A 24681-nucleotide genomic window follows, 5' to 3' on the forward strand; every position below is an offset into this window, starting at 1 on the left:
GTGGCTCAGTCAGTTGAGCATCTGCCTTTAGCTCAGGTCATAATCTTGCGGTCCTGGAATTGAGCTCCCTGCTCAGCAAGGAGTCTGCTTTGCACTCTCTCTTTCAAATAAATAATAAATTAATTTTTTAAAAATCTTTTAAAAAAACAATATTAAGCTCAGACATTAAACGGATATGATCAGACTCGCTTATAAGGGAAAAAGACTTTCTTGATGTATCTAGTATTTAGTGCTCTTTTCAGGAAGTGAGCCAAGTGATACTCCTACTAGACTTAATTTTTTCCTATTCTAAATTCCAGTAGTGATCAACTGGCTGCAGTTATTTTTTTTAAATCATAATAGTTATGTTATTTATTCCTGAAGCCACAAAAAATACTCATCCAGCTCAGTAGTGTGTGCGTCTGATATAAATAGAATATTCTTGAGTTGTAAATAATCATACTTTTGTTATACTTGAATAATCACATATGCTTCTGAATCCAAATAAATAATTCTAATAAATGAGGTTCTGGATAGGATGGTGTTAAGCAGAACATGAAGGAGAAAATTTAAAAGACCTCCTTTAACACATCATTTAGCATATCTCAACTGGATCAAAGCAAACATTTTTCCTGCAAAGAACTGACTGATGCCAGTTATATTGTTTATATTGTTGTTGCAGACATGATTTAAGTAAAGCTCTAGTATTCCTTATTCAACAAAATGCTTGACAGCTATGTACCATGCTCTGCCATAAGCACTTGTGATGCAGTATAACAAAACCCTCAAAGATTCTTCTCTTCAGGAATAATAAAGTTAAATGATATGAGAGAAAGTGCTAAATTTCTGTATTTGTTACAGCAGAAAGTATCATGTTCTAACAAGATCTTTTATTGCAAGTTTCTGACAAATAAAACCAAAATAAAGAAATGTTTTTCCCAGTTTGCAGAGATGTGCCATATGGGCTAATGGCAACCTTATCCATACTCAGTTTTTCATTGTATGAAATAATGAGCAGAATTTGATTCTTTCATGAACCAAATACTGCCCTTTGATTGCCTTGGGCTCTGGGCAACTTGAAGCTCTCTACTTTGGATTGCTTTCCTTAACATTTTTAACTCCTGTCTATTGCAAAAGGGCAGCTGGCAGTGCCATCCATGCTAGCATGTCATCCAGGCAAGCATCCCTGTGGGCCCCAATAATCGATTCTTCCCCTCAGGACAGCGTTTGACCCTTTACCCTGAATCCTGAGCTAACAAGACACCTCAAGGAGCTCTGGAAATCACTTCTATGGGTCCTCCTGGGCACTGTGGCCACATTCCAGTTCTAGGATAACCTGATAGTAGATCATTCCCACTGGCTGGGTTGTTTATTTTTGTTGATGTTGTTGTTGTTATGATCAAGACATATTAGGCCATCAGCTGTCATTGATTTGAGCCCTGTTGTTATTTGAGCCCTGCACAAATAGTTTCCTAAGATGCTGCATACCATAGGGGAAACTTGTACATTCTAAGGGGTGGCCCTGTATCAATTTTCTTATAAATAGGTTCTACTAATTGCTCACCTTCTGTTCTCTTCTTTATTGTAGAGTTATTTCTCTTAACCTCCTTTATTATAGTTTATATTGAGTTCTCAGGAGGTAGAAAAAATAAATATATGTGCTTATTCTGCATGTTAAATGAAAAATTACCCCTGTATTCTAACCATAAAATTATGATTTTTGCTTGTGATTTTTGAGCAAGTTTTTGTTACCCTCAACAAAGAAAGATTGAGTGTGCCTAATTGTCAGGCTTAAAATGGAAGAAATTAGCAACTTTATTTTGTTCTTTCCTAAGTTTAGCTGTGTTCTCAGAGTTGGTTCTAACTCATTAGAATGAGACACAGATTCCAACAACTAGGTTATCGTGGGAGTCAGAGCCTGAAATAGTTAAGGCTTTATATGGAAAGAGTGAAACAGGGAGGCTGGGGGAAATACGTACAGCAGATAATATGGGGTCTCTGCCTTTTCAGAGAGTGCGCAGCAAATCTAGGTGAGAAGATTTGTGGATAGTAAACAAGAAATCAGATGTTTAAGAGGAGTTACGGGGAGAAAAGGACAAAGAAACTAATGTAATCTTTGCAGCGTGTATTTATCATCTCCAGGCTCCATGCGGCATATAGATGACACAACTCCAGTACAGTTTTAGGTGGTCCCTTGGACAAGGGGAAGTTTGAGGAGACTTGGTCTGTTTTCTTAATGTGAGAAAATCATGTGTGTTTTGTATATAAACAGGGTGTTTTAGAAATCATTTAATTGTTGTGGCAGCTGGTTTTCCTTTTGCAACTTGAAGAAGCAATATGAACTACTAAATGTGATGTAATGATATGGGAGAGCTTGGTTCTTGTCTCATGGAGTCGAAGAATGAATCTCACGGTCAATGGAGAGTGAGTAAAGCAATAGATGTTTATTAAGCAGAGAAGCAGAAACCTTTCAAAACTGAGAGGGGTCCCAACAGGGTTGGGACTGAGGGTATTTATGGTCTTTTACAGGAAACTGTCCAGAGAACTTGGTAAATTTCTTGTCAATATCAGGGTGGATATTCAGCAGACATGGTGAACTTGTAACTATAATAACAACCAAGATGTTTTTATAAATATCATGAGCCCAAACAAGGTGTTCCTTTCTCTCAGGTTAATATATCCTCCATAATGTTTCTCTACATCTAAGATTTCCGTGAGCGTACTCAGGTAGCCCATGGCCTTGAGAGTCTTGTGCTCTCTTGGTTTGAGCAGGGACTATTGATAACACCTTAATGACGTATTTCTGTGATTACTTAGTAGCCATTAAAGGATGATACTCCCTAACATTTGGAGTTAGGGAGCCAGGTTTATTTTTTCCGTTTTTTTACTGTCTCATCTCTGTTTTCTTGAGATGGGGAGGAACCTGACTCTGGGACCTTTCTCTTATCTTTCCCTGCCTAGCCCTGTCTGCCCCTAACTCGTTCGTATATCACTAATACTCAACATGACAAGAACTGGAAGTTACTGAAAGCTTAGATGAAGGTGATCAGCCCATGTTAGAAACTATTAGATCAAAGGCGAGGAGCAAAACACAGTTTAGGAAAATAAAATGACAAGTGTTTAGTCAAGATAGGATGGTTTTAATGTCAAAGATTTTAAAAAGAGGAACACTGGAAAGTGATTGAAGGAGCTTAACAATAAAATTTGGGCAATAGAAACACAACGAGGACCAAGCAGGTGGTATTTCTAGAGGTACATGTTTTCAATAAGTCTCTTTTGGAGGCTTCACTGTGCCAAATACTGTGGTATTGTGAAGCCTCGCCACACAACTGTGTTGAAGACAGATATCAGATCCTCCCCTAAAGAAGTCTACTTTCTAAGGAATACATCTCTGGGCCTATGTACGTTCCAGCATAGCCAAGAAGTCCCACGTTTCACATGAGTTCCATATGGGAACGTGTGCCCTGGACTTCCACCTACTCAGGGAATAGATCCCTTTTCCTAGAAACATCGTAGCATTCTAAAGATGACAAAGGTATCAAAGGAATGAAACCCACGTGAGAGAACACTTGATCCCCATTGTTTGAGCATCCTATATCTGAGAATATATGTATTGGCTAAAAGTTCTGTGTGACCCCCAAATCACTGTGTGCAACACTTAAATGGTCATTTGCAGACAAATGCATGCACAGAGAAGGGAGAGATGGAGTATCCTCAGATTCATGTTCTCAGTTGAACAAAGTGACTCTGTCTTCTGGTTTCAGGTCTCCTACGACAATACAGGACTCCTTTTTGCAGTTCATTTAGTGCCACATTTTTTACATTTTTGTGGGTTTTGTTGGTGACTTTGCTTTGAAAATGGCCCCAAACACTGCTGAAACGCCTTTTATTGTTTTTTAGCACAAGAAGGCTGCGATATGCTTTGCTACAAGAAAGAACAGGTATGTTAGATAAGCTCTGTTCAGGCATGACTTACAGTGCTAGTAGCTGTGAGGTCCAGGGTTAATGAATCAATATATAGTAAGTTATCTTCAAACAGAAACACACATAAAATAAAGTTATGTGTTGCTCATTTGACAGTAGGCTGGCAGGAATCTAACTGTATTTCCCCACAGGGCAATGATTCCGTATTAGCTAAATTAATATTCCTGGTGACTTTAGAAAACATAACTACCATGAATCAATGATATATTGAGCTTTCTTATGGCTCAGATAGCTAATATGCGATTGTACAATGATTGTGTTTGGTATTAATGTATAAGCCCTATTAAATGTTGGTGCAGTTATTACCCCATCCTCCCACCAGCAAACCCCATGCACAGGGCTATCTGATCCTGTTTGAGGCCATTTCTTCTTTTATTGTGTTAATCTGACACTGTTTTTTAACACACTTTCTGATCTACTTTCCACATTGCCCCATATCCCACCCACCACGGCGGCTCCTGATATTGGAAGTAATTCACATATTGCAGACACTTTTGGATTTCTTTCAGCAGTAGCTTTGTATTCATTTATTAAAGTAGTGACTTTCTGCCTCAAGTACGCAGACTTATCAACTTGTATTTCTATTACTGTCACTATTTCTCTTCTTAATTGCCCTAGTAAAAATCCATGCAAATGCTGAAGTCAGGAATAGCAGCTTTGTATGCAAACTCACTCCATCAAGGTGCTTTGCAAAACATCTGTGAATATCCACTCTCAATTTGATGGGAGGGATTTTATAGATCATTTAAAAATTTCACAGAGGGGAAAAATAGAAAAAGATCATCCAGGTTGCAGTCTAGGACCCTGTGCCGTTAGTATTGAAAACCTCCTTATTCTAAGATTATTTCTTATCTCTACCTATAAAACAGCCTGTGGAAATACTATAAAACAAAGACACAATTCTATTAAAAAAAAAAAAAAAAACACCTGGAAAAGCCTATAACACAGAATAAACTATAGCTTATGTAAAACTTCAGGCGACCAAAAGAAGTTTATAAATTTTGTTTATTTTAAGCTAAGGAATCATCAGAATAGTTGAGAGACATATAGAATATTTTCTTGACTACTCAATTCAAAAACAAGTTTTTTAGCTTGTAAAGAATTTTTCTTTTTTCAAGGTAAGAAATTGAAGTCAAAGATATTCAAAAGGAAAGTAAGAAAACAGAATGCCTTTCAAATTATGAAGACTCAGACTCAGGCATATTATTACAAGTAATGGAGAATATTGGGTGTAGTTGTGGAATTACATGCCAAGACTCAAGGTCTAACTAAATTTTTGAAGAAGTGTAAGGGCTAATTTTAGAATATACAGTGTAGAGAAGCATGGAATCAACTCTTAGAAAATTTGAATCAGGTGATGCTTAAGAACTTAGATATGGAAGCCAGTGACAAAAAATCAAAATGCATTCATTTATGATACATCTTAACCAAGCTTTTTAAGCCTTCTTACTAAATTTAGTATTATAACATAGCCTTGTAAGTATACCATGTACTGATAAGATCCTAAGATCCTTAAAAGTGAATTCTATGATTTTTAAAGTTTGGGGAATAGACACTTTATTGAAATATCTCAACCATACTGTGGCATACACACTAACGAACCTCATGGGCTAGAGCAGGGGTTGTCAAAGCCTGGCTACAGACCAAATTCAGCCTACAGCCTGATTTTGCACAGTCCATGAACTGAGAATGGTTTTTACATTTAAAAGAATTGTAAGAAAAATGTATAGAAAATTATGAGGTAGAGATCCTATGACACCTGCACAAACTAAAATGTTTATTATCTGCATCTGTCCTTTGACAGAAAAGGTTTGCTAACCTCTGGACCAAAGGAAACCTCTATGTTTGCAGGAATCTGTACTTAAGTCAATCCCGTTCTCTATTTGATTAACAATATGAAGAAATCTGCCGAGGTGTATTCACTAAATGAGTGGATAGTAAAACCTAGGATGGCTACTTTAAAAGGAGAGCAGACCTTAACTTCAACACACATATACTTACCAGCCCACCTCCACACCAGCTGGAGCAAAAACAAAACAAAACAAAAACCTATGGAATGGAATTTAGTGGCTATTCATATATTAATGTAATCTATTAGTAGTTTAAGTGAAAAAAGCTTGATGACTATACACTTGGATAGAACAACTTGAAATATGCTGATTGGTCTATCTGTCTATCTATCTATCTATCTATCTATCTATCTATCTATCATCTCCCAACCAGAGTCTAATCCATGTGGACAAGAATAATGCCATAATAGTAATATATATCTCACATTTTGGCTAGTAAACGACCTGGGATATTATTGGCATCAAAACTTAGTCACTAAATACATGAATAAATACATTCTAAACACATGAAGGAGTCATCTAGTACCATGCCTTATGTAACAAATACTCAAAAAATATTTACTGTCAAGGACTGATAAATGAATAGTCCAGTAAGATAACAAATTACTATTTTACTGTATTATGAAAGTGTGTGCCTTATGCAAAGCATTATTCCTGATTAGATAAAATTTACAGTTTTTTTATTCAGTTAAGGAACACTTATTATTTGAAGTCATCGATTAACTTGACTATCAGGAAAGATCTGGGAAGTATAAGGATATGAAAGCAATAGAAGCTATGTATCATATTATTTCTGCTTGAAGAGTTTTCTCTAACATTTCTTATGAACAAAGGTGCTGACAAATTTATAGTTTTTATTTGTCTGGAAAGCCCTTATTTTTCCTTCGTATTTGAAAGGAACAGAATTCTGGTTTAACCGTCTTGTTCTTTCCAGTCTTTGAACATATTGCTTCATTGTCTCGCAGCAAGCATTGTTTCTAATGAGGCATCTGCTTTAATTTCTTTTTCTATAGATAATGTGTGTTTTTACTCATGCTGACTTCAGGATTTTTTTAACTTTCTTTTGTTTTTATTAGTATGATATACTTCTGTGTATATATGTGTGTGTCCTCTATATGCCTTTCTTAGTCTTCTCAGGACGGCTTGGTTTGGTGTTTTTTTTTTCATGTGGAATAGACACTGTATTTATTTAATATTTTCATTGTGGTAGATTACTCCATTTTATAAATACTACAAGTTATTTATTTTTCTGCTGGACAGCATTTATATTGTGTCCAGTTATTGACTGATTTTACAGTTCTATGTACAGAATGCGTGTCTTCAGTGGGTATATTTATCCTCAATTCTGTTGACTATCACGAATTGGAATTGCTGGATCATAGGTATGCATATAATTAATTTTAGTAGATATTGCTAAATGGTTTCCCAAAATATTTTCACCAGTTATATTCACCATCAGTGCATGATAGTTCCATTTGCTCCATTTCCTTCATTTTCACTATTTTTGTTGGTATAAAGTAGTGTCTTATGAAAACTTTAATTTGTATTGCCCTAAAGGCGAAAACAGTTAAACATTTTTTATATGTGTGTTCTTGCCAAATGAGTTTTTTCTCTTGTGTTGTTTACTTTTTTGTTCATTTTCTATTTTTCTCCTTTTCTAAAAAAATCTAATTATATGTATATATTATATGTTTTGCTACTAAGTAGTTGAATTTTTCTAAGAGTATATCTTTAAATAACAGAAAGTTTGAATTTAGTGTTGCCCCACTTATTATGTTTTCCCTTTGATTCTAACAACTCTTATCTATTGGTCAAGAAATATTTGCTACCACAACTACAGAAAAAAATATTTTCTGACACAGTCTTATAAGTTATTAATTTACTTTTTATATTTGGATTGACAGTCCACCTAAAATTGATTTTTGTAAGTATCCAACTGACCTAGCATGATTAAAGTATTATCTTCTTCCCTTCACTGCATGTTGACTGTCATAAAATGATAATGACCATATATGGATGGATCTATTTCTCAATTCTATTAAGTCTATTGGCCTGTTTTCTTTTTTATCCTTTCACCAATTCTCTCAGGATTCAATAATTTTCTTAATTATTAGAGTTTTGTATTTACAATCTTATTTGTGGTAAAGTGCTTGAACTTTGTTCTTTTATAAAAAGGTTTAGAAAAATGCTTCCTATGCATTTTTTGAAGCAAGGTGTTTTTGGTCAATGGGGAGTAAAACCTAAATGGATCTCCTGACAAAATAACCCAACACATTTTACCACAAATGAATAGATCATCATTAATTCTTTATTTCCCAATTAAATTCAAATGAACTGTAAACTCCTTTTTAATAACATTGATCAATGTATTTAATAAAACTCTATCACAGAAATCTATCAGTAAAGTTGGCAGCAAATGATATGCTTCTAAAGAGTGAGATTTAGGAATAAAGGCAATGATTTATAACATCCTCAGATTTTGATATAGAATCTTAGGAAGATGACAGCGGCTAGGGTGATTCTATACAGCATAACAAAAAGGAACAGAAAGGAACGGGATACATTGTATGGTGTGTGTGAGGGAGAAGGGTTTGAATTATAAATCAATTAGGTACTGAGACTTCCTCTCAAAAGTCAGGGTTGCTAGGACTTTAAATCCTGGGGACATGGGTAGGGGGACCTTACATACCCCAAAAGACAGGAAAGAGAGCCTGATAAACCATATAAAGCAGGGGGCTGGGGTCACAGGCAAATCTCACTCTCTGGCTTCTTGAAAGAAGTAGATGTGTGCTTTGCATAGAAAGAGCAAGTAGAAACACCCTTAGGCCAGAAGGTGAATTCCCAGTGTACCTATTCCTGACACTATGTATTTGATCTCCTCATGGGGCAAAGCTCTTGGCCAGTTCACATAAGGCCTGTTTCTGGATTATGATCTCTGTGGAACCCAGAAGTTGAGGGAAACTTGAATTACTTGAGACAGCTTAAGTGGTGGGTGGCAGGGTTTGAAATTCAAAACTCCTTTGGAAATGGGTGCTCAAGAGGAACTTGCTATTCTCATGGTCAGATAAATCTTTAGGGAATTCTTTTTTAAATCATGCCCTCCAACACTGTCAAAGTCCTATTCTCAAATCCAGTGAAGCTTTCTCTCTGCTATAGATCCTTTCTCATTGTTTCTCATTTTGCTTCATCTGAAGGAATAACAGTTGAATGTTGAATGTTTCAGTGTTTCAGAGCTGGCCGAGTAATACGTTGTAGTCTCCAAAAAGTTTGAGGTGAGTAGAAATTAGCTGCTCTCCCACAAACTTCTCAACTAGAGGTTGAGAGGTTATAATAAAAGTGAGTCTCCAAAGGAATTCTCTGTCACCCCTACAGACATTTATTAATCATGTGTTTATTAGCAGGCAAGCACAAAGCAGTTCAAACAGTTCATTTGGTCATCTTGCAAAGGTAATTTTGTCCTTCTAGTGTCCTAACCACATCTTAAAAGCTTCAACTAAGGCAGACCCTCAGCTTTTCAGAGTTCAGCAGGATTTTATAGCTACTAGAGTTGGCAGCATGAATACAACTAAACCAGTGGCTGGACACAGGACATTTTAAGAATCACTCATCTAGTGCCCTTCCCAAGGGCTACCCTGCCTCACTGGACTTTATATTCTGCTTGTGGGAAGCATTTCAAAATATTTTAGCCATTGCACACATTTAAGCTACATTTAAATTTCTACAAGAGAGCTTATCTGAAATATCTATTATGCTGGTTAATAGAACATTATTTGCACCAGGAAAAATCTATTTCTGACATTCACTTTTATAATTGTAATTTTATAACTGTAGATTGTTGCTTAAATTCAGTTAAAAAACCCTCAGAGTAGCCATCTCTGATATGCAACCTCTATGAAATGATGCTAGATGGCTATTCATAGACGACACATTCCTCATCAGCATGCTAGCTGTATGGGATTATATTTTAACCAAAATAGCCCCCACATAATACAACACTGTATATGATAAAATATTTTCAAACAAGTTATAAACATTACAGGAACTAATTCATCTAAAATAATCGAATCACAGAAATATCATCACTTTACTTAATATGGAAGGGCAGAGAGAAGTGTGAAGATTAATGGATTGAGTAAGATGTTCAAGAAATAAAATTAATTATCAGATGGAGGCTATATATTTTGCATTGTAAAAATTTATATAGAAAAGTACATCATTGAACTATGAGACTTCCCTGAGACTAAATTTATCCTGGGGCAATGGAAGAGCACTCTCATTTTAAGAAATGAACATAAAAGTTCAATTTTGGTTGTGCGCCACACCAGGTCTGACCCTGAAAATGAAAAGACTGGGCCCCAAATTTCCATTTTCCTGCCAGTATGCTCCTTTATCAGTAGACCACCCCTAACAGTCATCTCTATCTGCATTGTTCTTTTAAGTTTCTCCAGATGAGATGAGGCTGACAGATGAAATTCAAGTTTAGAATCCATAGACTCATCCGTCTCCAGTTAGCATTCTGAGGCCTTCATAAGTAGCATTTTGACATCCCATGCTGCATTTTCCAATTCTCCACACACACACATGGATTTCCACCAATAAAGAGCTGCCCCACACCTCTCCCCCCGCCACCCCCCAAAAAAAAAGAGCTGCCCATTGACTGTCTCGGGTTTAGGAGTATGCCTGCCACTGTATTGACAACGATCCATCCTCACTATCAACGACTAATGGGAGAGAGAACTACGGGCTTTGTGTGAAGGCTTGGAGCTATCTGAACAGCAAAACCTAACACTTTGGATCCCTGGACTATGGCTTAGGAGGAGGAGCTCAAGCCTCAGAATAGGCACATTCCCTTGACTCCAGGAATTCCTTTTCCTATTAGGACAGAATTCTCTAAGGTTTACAAAAGGGGCCTTCTTGCCTTAAACAAAGCACTGTCCTACATTATGCTGACTCAGTTACCAGGTACACCATGCTCTCTGTCTGCAACAGACATTAAAGGAACATTAAGCAGAAATATTTTTAGGTACAACAACTAACAGGAATACTTCTATAAAGAGTTGACAATTTATCTTCTAAAACTCCCAAAATATAACTTAATTTTATTCAAATTTGCTCTCTTGTGCTCTCTTTTTAATATTTTATTTATTCATTTGAGAAGATAGAGAACACAAGCAGGGGGAGCAGCAGGCAGAGGCAGAGGGAAAAGCAGGTTCCCCACAGGGCAGGAAGCCCAATGTGGGGCTCAATCCCAGGACCCCTGGAGCATGACCTGAGCGGAAGGCAAATGCTTAACAGGCTGAGCTACTCAGATGCCCCATCAAATGCTTTCATTTTCATGGTATTACTTCAATTATGCTTTAAAATATACCTTAAAACACTCATTTCCTAGAAAGTCTTAATGTGACCTTGCACTAAATGTAATGAAATTGATGTTCCTCTTTCTGTTAGGAAAGTTTGTTGTTTGATAGTTTTTCTATGAAAACTTTGATGTGTTCTAAAAGCAATTAAAGAGACTTTCAATTTTGTTTGGTCACTTAAGATCTAATTGTTTAGGTTGCCCAGGCTTAAAACTCTTGGTTAAAAAATTTATTAAAAAAATAAAGAAGTAAAAATAATAATAATGATGATAGCTAAGAAAGGAAAAAAAAGAAAATATTTTAACCATGAAGTAATGATTGACCGAATTATATACCACTGGTTCCTAAAATAATGAAAGGGGGACATCTGGGTGGCTCAGTGGTTAAGTGTCTGCCTTTGGCTCAAGGCCTAATCCTGGGGTTTTGGGATTGAGTCCTGCATCAGGCTCCTCTAGGGAGCCTGCTTCTCCCTCTGCCTATGTCTCTGCCTCTCTCTCTCTCTGTGTCTCTCATGAATAAATAAATTAAATCTTAAAAAAAATAAATAAATAAAAATAAAATAATGAAAGGGAACATCTTTTTTAAAGATAATTTTAAAAGATAACTTTTAATCAATGTAATGCAAATGAGATAAATCATAAGGGTTGGAAATTATGATTTTCCACACTGAGTAGAAACTGACAGTGATTTTTATGATCTATCATATATGTAAATAAATAAATATATATTGAAATGTTGTTGGGAATCAAAGGTATGTTAAATAGTCTTCTTGTAATTTTTTATTTCAATATCCTTTGCCTCTATGGCTCTTTATTCAGTTATATTTAAAATAACTTAAAAGTGGAACACCTGGGTGGCTCAGTGGTTAAGCATCTGCCTTTGGCTCAGGGTGTGATCCTGGATACCTGGGATCGAGTCCCATGTCGGGCTCCCTGCATGGAGCCTGCTTCTCCCTCGGCCTATGTCTCTGCCTCTCTCTCTCTCTCTGTGTCTGTCATGAATAAATTAATAAAATCTTTAAAAAAGTAAAAGATAAGTACTACTATTATCTCCACTTTGCAAATGAGGAAAATGAACCACATAATGTAATATACTTTGTGACAAAGAATTTTAAATATACTCACTTTCACATCGTCTTTCATATTGTATCCTTTACACAATGCTGAATATTGATATTGCTTAGTTTTTAATTAATAACACACAAAATCTATGTTTAAGAAGTATGTTAATGTGATGCAATTCAAATAATTATTGTAGTTCAAATCCAATAGTTGAATTTACACTTAATTTTTAAGAGAAGGCCATAAACTGTTAGGACATAACATGTCAGCAAAGTGATTTCTAGAGGCAAGTTTTTTCCCCTGCTTTGGGAGAACTATTTTTAATAGTTTGCCCCGCTATGAATGAGGGGATCTACCGTATTTACCTTTTCCTGACTTGTGTGTCTTTTGGGGAAATCTATTAGTAACTCGTTGGAATTCATTCTTAATATAGAATGGCAAATATATATTAATATATATGTTAAATACTGTTATAAAATTAATACTAACAATGCATAACATTTGAAATGCCCTTATTACCTTTTAAACACTTTGGTATCTATTGATGGTTGCATCAATATCATCATTTGAAAATGACTGATCATTCCTATTTAACTTTAATTTTCACTTTGAAATACAGTGTGAAAACTACGAAATTTTCACAACAGCCTCATTAGGAAGACAAAAATCACAGAATGTTATTTAATTGAATTCCTATCCAATTGCTGTAAGTAAAATAGAGTAATAGATGATGAAGAGAGATAAAATCTAATTCTCTAATAAATTTAATTGCAGATGAGCGTTCATTTCTTTTTTGATCCTAAGGTAAATCTGAATTTTTTAACTTTTTCTTGATTCGGGACGTAATGGAGTTTTACTGACAACATGAGCAATGTTTCTGGAAGAAAAAAAAAATCACCATTCTAAAATTTCGGTGACAGAAACTATGTCACAAATAAGATATGCCAGCAAAGACACGTTTAAAAAATATGTGAAACTTTTCTGTTCAAACTGAATTTATCATTCTCATTTTATATGATAGAGGACTAAGAAAGAAATTTCAACCCTTAAGAAGCTTAGATGCTAATCACTCCCTCTCTTGAGGGCTTACTTACGTTTATTTTGTGTATTATTTTCTCTTTTTGTTTAAGTTTGTAGAGAGGAAAATGTCTTTTATAGAAATGATAACTTGGTGTTTTTTTAGCACACAACTTAACTGCACATTCAAGGGGAAAAAAGGAACACGATAGGCATGAAGCATATTGTGCCTTCAATTTGAATAAAGCTCAATGGCTAGAAGAACACTTAAAAAAATCAAAACATATAAAATATTTAAAGGATTTTGATGCTAACAAGAACTGAAAAAGCTGTTGAGGTCAGAGTGAGTGCAGTTACATATAATACAATGTTGTAACTATGCTATTAACATGTGCATGGAGGAATCTTGATGTTTAAAAAAAACCCCACAGATGCAGTTTATTCTCCACATGATCTGAGTGATCCTTTTAAAATTCTAAGTCAAAGAAAGTCACTCATGTGCTCAAAACCTCCCAATGGCTTCCTGTTTCATTCACAATCAGTCCCGGTCCCTGCCTGGGCTTTCTTCTGCAACCTGCCTCCCTCTCCCACCACTCATTCCCCTCTCTGTGCTTCAGCTACAGTGGCCCTCATGTATGTCTTTGAACACACTACCATCTTCTCAGGCCTCAGGGACTTTGTCCTGATGGCTTCCTCTACCTGGAAGGTTTTTATGTTGCTCAGATAAACCCAGAGCTCAATCCTTTATTTCAGTCAATCCTCAGTGAGGAAACCCTTCTAAGATCATTCACACAGAGAGAGATTCAGTGCAAGCACATGGGTACAGAAGAGATGGAAGGTCTTGGAGAACAAAATGGAGTGGGATATTAGCTAATGATTAAAACCTGTTGCCCTACTTCTTGGGCAGAATACTGCCTCCAAGCCCCCAAAGATGTTCATGTCCCAGTTCCTGGAAACTGTGAATGAGTTATGTGACTCTGGCAAGAGGAAATTAAGACTCCAGATGGAATTAAAGATATTCGTCAGCTGACTTTAAAGTAAGGAGATTATCATGGATTATCCAGGCGATGGAATGTAATCCTGTTCGTCTTTATAAGTGGTAGAAGGAGGCCGAAGAGTTAGCGTGGAGAGATTTGAAGATGCTACTTTGCTGGCTTTGAAGATGGTGGAAGGGGTAGGTGTCCAAAAAAGCAGCAGCTTCCCAAAACTGGAAAACTCAAGGAACCAGTTCCTTCCTAGAGCCTCCAGAAAAATCACAGCATGAGAATACCTTGCTTTTTGGTCTAGTGAGGCTTATTTTGAACTTCTGATCTCCAGAAGAAAATGAATTAACATGAGTAAGAAAATAAATTTGTGTTGTTTGAAACCACAAAGTTTGTGGCAATTTGTTACAATGAAAACAGGAACCTCATACAACACCCTGGAGGCTATGAACCTACATGTCTATCTGAACTGGTGGCTGGGCAAACCATGTCTATATATATATATAGATTATATATTGTATATATATATATAAATCAGGACCTGTAGATTTCCTATTTATGATAGTTTTGATTATTACAGGTTGATTCACAGTCACTAGGCTTACACATTCATTTTTAGAGTTTTAACTTTCTCCCGAATGGTCATGCTTTTTTATCTATTCTCTTATCCTTGAATGCTCTAGACTCCCAGACTTATAAATCACTTTTTAAAGACATTTTCTAGTAGATGTTAAAGGATAACCCAAGCTTATCATATTCAAAATAAGACATCATATTCTAAAAACTAGCACTGTATTTATTCTCTTTCTTCTTCATTATCCCTCAAACAGCCCATATTCATCCCCGTCCCTCATTTTGGTGATAGGCCTACTATCACTTGGCATTTTAAAATCAAAAGTCAGACTTATATTCCAACATGTATCAATTATAACCTACTAGCTATTTTATATCCTAACTACTTCTTTTTTTATTTTTTAATTTATTCATGAGAGACACGCAGAGAGAAGCAGAGACACAGGCAGAGGGAGAAGCAGGCTCTATGCAGGGAGCCTGATGTGGGACTCGATCCCCAGACTCCAGGATCATGTCCTGAGCCGAAGGCAGAAGCTCAACTGCTGAGCCACCCAGGTGTCCATATACCCTAACTACTTCTTGATCTCCCCCCTTCCTCACCATCTGCATTGTATAGACTCCCGCCATGCTAGTTCTAGCCAACTATTTTTGTCTAGATGATGGCTTTTCTTATTTTTTGTAGTATCTCCCATTTGCAGTAAATGCTTTTCATGCTTGCCTGCCTCCATCTTGTGAATAATTTTCTCTTTACATTTTGATAGGCTCTCACATTGCAAGTTCTCCCTTCAAAAGATAGAACCCAAAAGCCAGTACTCCGACATGTGATCTAGATCTCACCCCTCAGACACACATCTGTTATGATGTCAGGGGTGGTGGCAGAAGCAATGGCACAGATTTCAATATCAGGGTATTCTTGTACAGAGTCAGGTTGATAAACATCATCAGGAGAGCCTTGGACACCAGCCTAGTTTATGATGCAGTTCTGAGTATTTCTCTCGTTAATTTAATCTCAAGCCTGTTTCTCCAGACATCTCAATGTTTCTATGAATTAATATCCTTTAGCAAATTATTTTGCTGGGTAACTAGCCAAAAATGTACAGAATTATATTTATCTTCTACATTGAGACTGGAATGATCCTTAAAAGGGAAAATCAAACTCCACTTCCAAACCTCATCACTATGGAGCCTATTCATTGCACACAACAGGATGAAGTCCTGCCTTCTTTCACTTATACACGCGGTCCTCTGCTCCACCACCCCAGCCTTGGTTTCTGTTCCTTTTCATTGTGTGTTCCGTGTGAAGTTTTACAACTCCATGATTCTTGCTCCTAATTCTGTATAAACAACCACCTCTCCTCCCCCAATCATTAAGTTCATACTGATCTAAAACTCAAATCAAGCATGATCTCCAAGAAGCCTTTGCTGTCTTTTCCTTGCCCCACTCCATGGTCCTGCTTGAGGCAAGGTGCCTTCTCTGTGATCTCATAGTTCCCTGCACCGTTCTCTATCATCAAACTTTTTTTCATTCTATGTAGTTATGTATTCCCAGGTGTCTCCCTATACTACTTCTTGAGCTCCTTGATAGAGGCTGAAAATTCCCTACACTTAGCTAGCACCTACTCTTTAATGTAGTCATATATGTTTGAGTGATGCTGCTATGGATCTGAGTATAACTGGAAATGATGGGAATTATAAATAGAGAGAGGCAAGGATAGGGGACTAGCTGTCTGTTTCTGAAGGCAGCAGGATCTAGGAATGTTGACTTCTTTCCAGATACTTTGTGAGAAAGAATTTCTATGAACAAATATATTTAAAAAATATTGCAGAGTGTATCTCTTAGCAGAGATTTATTATATTCATTGGAATATTAAAGGTTGTGAGAAATGAAACTGTTTCTAAATGTATAACTTTATTTCTGCACTCTGCACACTAATGAATGGAAGGAATAGGGATCCAAGGGATACAAGTTAAATGATAGGATATAGGTGAAAACAGAGTCACTGTTATTTTCCCTGTCATTTTTAGAGCTATAGAAGTGGAAATCTGTTTTATTATTCCATTACATTATACCTTTTTCCCAGTGTTCAGAAAACTGCACTTTAAATGTTTTTATGCGGAGGAAGAGCATAGTGCTTTTTGCCCTGATCAGAATCAATGATGGCATTGCCAAGCCTGAGCAAAAAGTATTTGACAGTAAACTTCTGTCTTCAATCCATTCATTTCAAATTGATCTTTCAAAATTGACCTATGCAGCTGTCAACAATCCTCACTGTAATACTGATTTGACTCAATGTCAAACAAACCAAGTAAGCAGCCTTCTGAAGCAGGGCAAGTCAAGTTAGCAGACAGTAAAATTGACACTGTTTGAAGAATAATTTGTTTTAAAATGATGAAATCATAATTTTCATGAGTTTAGACATTGCAATAGAAACTATGTGTCTGTAAAAGAATTGATTTCTTACCAAAACAGCAACCAGACCTATTCTTCAATGTAACTATCTATGGAGGTATAGCAATTTTGTTTGAAATTCTATATAGAAACGAAGCAAATTTCATAGTTATCAATTTTACTCTCTCATAGTAGAGATTGCTAATTGATACTTCTCCCGTGTTTTAATTTTTAACCTAGGAAAACAGTCACCCAGAAAAATACATTTCCCTGCTTTTCTTGCAACTAGATGTGAAGACCTGACTATCTTCTGGCCAGGGGGACACAGATGGATGTTTTCTGTATCAGCTTTTAAGAATTTCCTTGGGAGGACCCTAGATAAATCCTTCCTATATCCTGATGGATATACTGGAGAGGGACATTTGCATGAGGCTAAGAGTCACACTATAGATATAGCAAATGAATAAATTGGAAGAATCTAGATTGTGGCAGACTGTTTTTTTCCAAAAATGGCCACAGCAATATTTCAGATCTCAAACACTGTTCTAGAACCTGTGCCTGTTACTGCTGACACTCCCCGTAAAGAGGCAGAGAAATTTCCTTTCCACTGGAACCTGGATAAGACTGTACTCGTCTCAAGGAACACAAAGTGGTAGAAGTGACACTGCAAGACCTCTGTGATGAGGTCATAAAAGGATATTCAGCTAACTGGGTCTTTTTCCCACATGGGACATTTACCTATGGGGCTCAGCTGCCATGCTATGAGGAAGCACATGTGAAGGAGCAGCATGGAGAGGTACAACCACCAGTCTTAGGACTAAATAAGGTTTTGGAAGAATGCAGGTTCCCCGCTCCCCCACCACCTCCATCCCCGCAGACTTTGAATCTTCTGTCTCAACCCTAGAGCATACACACATCATCCCCCTATGAACTATCCAAATGCCTCACCCCACAACCTAGCATAATAAATGTGTGGTTTATGTTACTAAACAGTGGGGAAATTTTGTGACAGAGCCAGATAAATTGAAACACTAGACTGCTGGGGATTTTGTAGATGAGTGCTGTTATCCAAGACCTGGAATGAATGCTTCTGAACTTTAATGTGAAAAATAAGTAAATATTATCATGTTTAAGTCAGTGCTACTCGGTGTTTTTTTTTTTTTTCTCTTATTTATAGATGAATTTAATCCAACTTTTACTTTTGATTCTCCTCATGCTCATAGCTACGACTGCCATTGTATATCCATTATGGAGATTTTGATCTTAAAACTAGACCTCACCCATGAGCTCTCGATTTGTATGTTCAAATGCCTACTGGTGATCTTCACTTTCATTTCTCACAGGAAGATTAGATGCAACACGTATATCTCAAGTCATTAACATTTCCACAACATGACCTTGTTTCTATATTCTGCACTTTGGCAAAAGGCATCATCAGATACCCAGTAAATCCAAAAACTAGGTATTTCTCCTTTTCTCTCTTCCAGGATCAAGTTCTGTTGATTCTGTCCACTAAAATGTTCCCTCCCTCAGCATGCATTGCCCATGTCATAGTCCCTTTACTATTTTCTTTCCCGTCTTACTCCACAATTCTTTTTCTTCAGTAGCTTTCCTGCTTGCACTATCATCAGTCCATCCTCCACTGTGATCACATCAGTCCCCTGATGCTAGAGCTCTGGCTTATATCTCCCATTTGATAGCTCATCTCCTACTTAAGATCCCTGATGATAAAGCTCTCACTCACATCTCCCACTTGATAGCTCATTATTTGCATTCTCTTGATAGAGAACCAAGAGAAAGTAGATAATTAATATCTGTATCCTCCAAGCACCATTATATGTATTGACCATAGCATGTAACTTAGAGTTCTTTGTTTCTCCATTATAATGTGCTACCTAGAAGGCACTGACTATAGCTTTTCCCTCTAGATTTTCTAGCCTAATTTCTTGTGCTATACATACACATTCATAAATATTTGGGGAATCAGTGAACTACTGAAAAACCTACCATTTGCTTACTGCTCCCTCACTACTCCAACAATGAGAAAAAGTAACTTGCTTCTCTCTTGCTTACACAGTATTTTCCTCTATTATAAAATTTACTTTTATGGTTATTTATTTAATTGTCTATACATATGACTTCAGCCGTTTATCCATTCCAGGCCAGAAGCAGATTTACCGTGAAGTTAATGAGGCCTAGGTTTCCACTTAATTATATGAGCTCTTCTAAAACAGTGTATCTATTTTTTTCATAACTTTATTCTTTTTCTTAAACATTGTTTCCCAAATTATATGTACATCTCACAGAATCCAGATTCACCCCTGTTCCAACCAGAATTATCTAAGTGCCTGCCATGTAATGGAGACTATATTACATCTTCATAAATACAAGAACAAATGAAATGAATTTAATTCTACATAATTTCTTCAAGATATCAGAATATTTCATTTGCAGAAGTCATGCTCACTATATCTCAGGTTATCACAATATTTCTTACTGTCTAGTCTCTCTGTCCTCCTCTTCATTCCCCTTATTATTCACAGAATTGATCCAAAACCCTTAGAAATCTGATCTTAACATACCCTTTGGCCAAATAGCCTGCAACTTCCCTACTTCCTAAACACCTCTTTACTCCACTAATTATATGTTCAGGGAAAACTAAACTACTCATTAATAGTGCCCTGATTGTCTCTCTGCTCAAGTTATTTTTTCTCCTTTCAGGATCCAGTTTTTATAATACTAAAATATTCTCCACCTCACGTTGGCAGGGTTAATCACTACTTCCTTTGCCCCCTAAGCAATTTGATCATACCTTTAGCATGATGTTTGTCCCACTATGTTAGGAGATATCGGTTAGAGTTATATTCAGCTGTGTGAAAACACAGCATTGACAACAGTGACTATTAATGATTTTGTTTGCTGGTCTAAGTCTTTTCTCCTCCCTGCTCCATGCCCAGGAGGTGTGGATGGCCTTTACAGACTGCTTCACTCCACCTCCTTTCTCTGGATTCTGGTTTGTTTCAGCCAGTTGAAGGTACTGGCAGGAAGTTAGTATTTGAAAGGAAAGGATGGTTAGAGTATGTACTCTTGCCTTTACTCCCTGCTAGGCCTTGGCAGTGGCTATGTCCTCCTGCCCAGTCACCTCAGATCCTATTGAGTGGCCTTGTTGCTGTGGTTCCAGCTCTTGGTTCTTGTCAAGTTCTGGCATCTCCCTCCTTTTGTCACATCAGGCAAAGCAGAGGTAATGACTTTTTGCTCTTGCTGGGTTTGGGTGCTTCAGCATCTCTACTTTTTAGTTCCTTTCACCTTGACCTTAGCACTGCAATTAGTCCCTTTGTGAATTCATTACCTCTTTGAGTATAACCATCTGCTCCCTGCAAGAATTGGAATCATGTGTGGACCCAGAAGACAACTTTCAAAATGTACCTAGTTGTCTGTTTTTTTCTTGTCATAACAAATACTTTTTACTAGAATGAAGAAGAGAAATCATACAAATATTAAAAATTGAATAAGAGTATTCTTTTTCTGAAAAACATTCCCTTATTGAGGGTTGGTATTAGGTTATTTGGTATTAGCATTTGCATATCTATTCATACCATCAAATTATATTATGCTTTAGAAAAGCGTGAGATTATCCTGTGTCTTCTTAGAGAAAAGAGGGAGAAATGATTATGTTTTTGTATGGAATTTTTCTTGGTCATAAACAACTTTTTCATTTTAAAAATATTTATCACAGTTAGTTTCATGAGGAAGTTACATTTTAGAACAGATTTTATGGGGAAAATTCTTGACCAAAAAGTCAAGAGTTGGATTATAATTCTAGTTCTACTAAGAAATTACTGAAGTAATCTTTCTAAGCTCAGTTTCCTCATCCTGAGAATGGCAGGTCAGAGGCACTGTGTCTTTGATTCCTTTCCAAAAAGTTCATAATTTTGGAATTCTGTGAGTAATCTCTGGTTATAAATAATTTTTCTTAGGAGGATTACATTGATTTTAGGTTCTGAAGCTATCACAGTGAATCTTTCCCCACTGACATGGCTTGGGGCAAGTCTTTGAAGAGCTCATGTATCTCAGGAAGGTATCAAGGCTCAAGGCACTGCTGCCAAAAACACTGTTAGCTCTCTCTGAAGAAAATAAAATAAAGATCTCTAAAGCAATGGAAGTTTGCCTTGAATTTCTAAGAAGAGCTGGATAGACTGGATCGATTCTTCTTTAAAGCAACGTTTGCTTTTACTCCACATTGCCTTGAGACAGCCATCATCACTTGCACCTCTACGTTGAAATATGGCAACAGCCTGGCCAGCTCATGGTACTGGAGTCCATAGACAAGTATCAGAGTAGCTCAATGTACTCATGGAAGAGGAGTTGATGCCCTTCCACACTTGTTATTCAACCTCCAATCCTTCTCCCCAATAGGGCTTGTTAAGTGGCAAATAGGGTATAATATTTCTAGGACTGAGAACCTGATGAGAGGAGAATCGGTAAACAGGAATGCTGTCTAGTGCTCTGTGGGGCCCTGGGCTCTCCTCCCTCTGCTTAAATTCAGAGAATAGGGCTCTTAGTCCCTTTCCAATAAAAAGTAGAAGTAGGTATATCCCTGGGGAATATAAAATCACAGGTTAAAATACCTGAAGAATATGATTTAAAAAAAAAGAAATGCAGCAAATTGGATCATATCTGCCATAGAAAGCAAAAGCATTAGGTCAGGAGAACCAAGAATTTAAAATGTTGCCCTTAATTAACATCGCAGATACAAAAAGTCCCAATAGAGGAGAAAGGAAATAAAATCAACTCAAGCAAGTTTATTTAAAAATCTTTACATCGCCAACATCAGTGTCTGGCACATTGCCTTTGTAAGACATTAAAGGAAACAAGAGATAAACTTAAATCCTGATCCAGAGTTTCATTTAATAGTTTGCCCTTATCCCCTCCAGGTAAGCCCTCTTGATCTGTAATGATACAATCACCCGGATCAGTCTCTCTTGCTTTAAAGCTTGCATTCTTAACCTTTACCATAATACACAATAAAGTACTGCTTACCTGCAGGAGAATAGCCGATATGTATATATCCTTATTTATCCCATGCCCTTGTCTTTGCTCCTTGTTCTTTGTAATAAAGCACAGCAACATTTATTTTCCCTGCCGTATATGGCACCTCAGAGTTTTGTATGCATCCAGTAACTACAATTTTAGAGAGCTTAATGTAAATGTGAATGAACTATATCTGAAAGGAGGCTTGATGAAGAGGAAGTGAAAGAAACAGGAGCAGGAAGCATCACCATGGAGCTATACATGATATGAAAGGGAAAACCAATGCCCTGGGACAAACCTGCACAATTTCTCCTCAAGCAAGCAATGGGCTTGAATGTAAGACTGTAGGTGGTCCCAGACTGTCTCTAAGTGCTCAGCCTGCATTATAGTAATTCAAAGGCCACCAGATCAGACATAGTGATGGCTCCAGCTCTGTGATTGATGACCCTATAATATTCTCACTGACCTTCATTCATGTAAAAGTCATAATTATATCAACCCTACCAAATTTGCAGAAAAAAATAAGAGGATTAAAATGAGTTAAGTGAGAAATGTTTTTTTTATGTGACAAATGCAACTTTTTAAAAAATTCTAATAATGTAAGTTTTGATTAAAAGGTTTGGATTATGATAGTTATTTTTATGTTTTTCACATTAAACATCCTGAGCCTCAAAATTGACATAAAGTAGGCAGCTGCTCTCAAGTTCAATAAGGGAATTGTTACTATTCCTGCTGTCTTATCTTTCCCCTTTAAATATAATACCTTCTGGATATTACAGTATATGGATCCCAAATGCAGTTGGGCATGATGTTTTGGAAAGGCAAGAAAACTGTTTTCTCCATGGGCGGAATGCATATTTACAACTGTGGGAACCCAAATCCTAGAACATGCTCTTATCAGATTATTAGATTTAGTATCAGTCTTTTATTTGGCTTCTTTATTTTCCCTCCTGTGTCTTGTAAATAAACTTAACTAATTTGCTTCTATTATATTTGTAAGGATGGGTCCAGAGGTTAGCCTTAAATCACTCTTTGTAGTCTGAGCAAAATAACAGGGATCTTTGTGCTGAGTGTGAACTGGTGCGAAAACTACAGGGTGATCAAAAACACAATAACAAAACAGAAACAAAACAGTTCAGGGTGATCAGACCAAACCTGAACAAAATAATAAAAAAATGCTTACTTACCTAGGGCAAAGATTTGTAATATGACTCATGAAAGTGCTATAGTCATATCAGGACAGTTACTATATCCAGGTCCCTTTAGGTTTGCAAACCAGCTTTGCTGGCACAGGTAGTTACAGCATTCATGACTATTAGGAACAGTATCTGTCACCTTTATTCACACCACCAATATTTAAGGAATCTATGATGTGCGAGGCCTGGGCTAATGATTTCTAAAGATTGCAGCCAATTAGTCCACTTCATCAAATGGAAAATTAAGTGGTGCCTTGTATTTATAAATTTGAATATTTTAAAATGAATATTAAATCTGTAAAAATAATTTCACTAATTTAAAATTATTAAAATATCTTAACTTTATTGTTAAGAAAATAGCTATTTATTATTTGGTGTGAATCTAATATTAAGATTATTTTTAAATATCATAAGTTATAATATATTTGTGCTATGAATATTTTTGTATTGATAATAACCAGCCCAAATACTCCATATGATAGATTAAAACTATTTTAAAGAAATGCTATTTTCAAATGTGGTTGTCAAGAATGTGGTAGAATTGAGGACAGCAGGAATAAATTAGTTTAGCAAGTAGGGAGATGTAAAACTGACATAGGAATCAGCAAGTCTTTCCACTTTGAGAAACACAGAGGTAGAAAGAAACATTTAGAAAAAGAATATTCTAAATAGGGACCAAATGTAATATCCAAGAATCCAAGTAAAACCCAAGGAAAGCTACCCACACATTTGCTTTTTCCTAATCTCAGACCAAAATCATACAAGACACATATGTTCACATAGTTTCCAGTGCTAAAAATAACTTGACAGTGTACGTATAGCCCTAAACCACATGAGAATTAAGTGGATGAAGTAAGGCAGATCAGGAGTGGAAATATCTTGGATATAATTTTGCAAGGAATGAGAAATCTCAGCCAAAAATATAAAGATGTTGGCTTGACTCTCCGTGTAACATTGTTTTCATTCACAGGCAAGATCTTCATTGAACAAAAAATTAGGGTCACAATTCTGAGCCCTTCTCTCTGACGCCCTTTGTCAAGAAACCACTAAATGTTCACTGTAATTCTTATTCTGATAGAAAACGTGAGAGCTCTAGATCAGAGAACAGACAGTTTATTGCTCACAGAACATTTTAGTGTTAGTTTCCAGGGACCCTATCCTCATGTGATGTGACAGCTGCGTGTTACCCTGCATGGGCAATGGGGGTGCAATGCAGGAGAGCTATAATGAAAGTACGAGATTTGGAGGTGATATGGGATTG

General features: G+C 36.5%; 1 long non-coding RNA gene across 1 annotated transcript in view; it reads right to left on the bottom strand.

Moving 5' to 3' along the window:
- Positions 1-22566, bottom strand: part of LOC112661146 (uncharacterized) — an 89857-nt gene extending 67291 nt beyond the window's left edge. Inside the window, exon 1 of the long non-coding RNA XR_007405270.1 lies at positions 22234-22566. This is a non-coding gene — a long non-coding RNA (uncharacterized LOC112661146). The remainder of the gene's footprint in view (positions 1-22233) is intronic.
- Between the last annotated feature and the right edge of the window lie 2115 nt (positions 22567-24681).

This window comes from Canis lupus, chromosome 23, assembly GCF_003254725.2.
Source record: "Canis lupus dingo isolate Sandy chromosome 23, ASM325472v2, whole genome shotgun sequence".
Classification (NCBI taxonomy): Eukaryota; Metazoa; Chordata; class Mammalia; order Carnivora; family Canidae; genus Canis; species Canis lupus.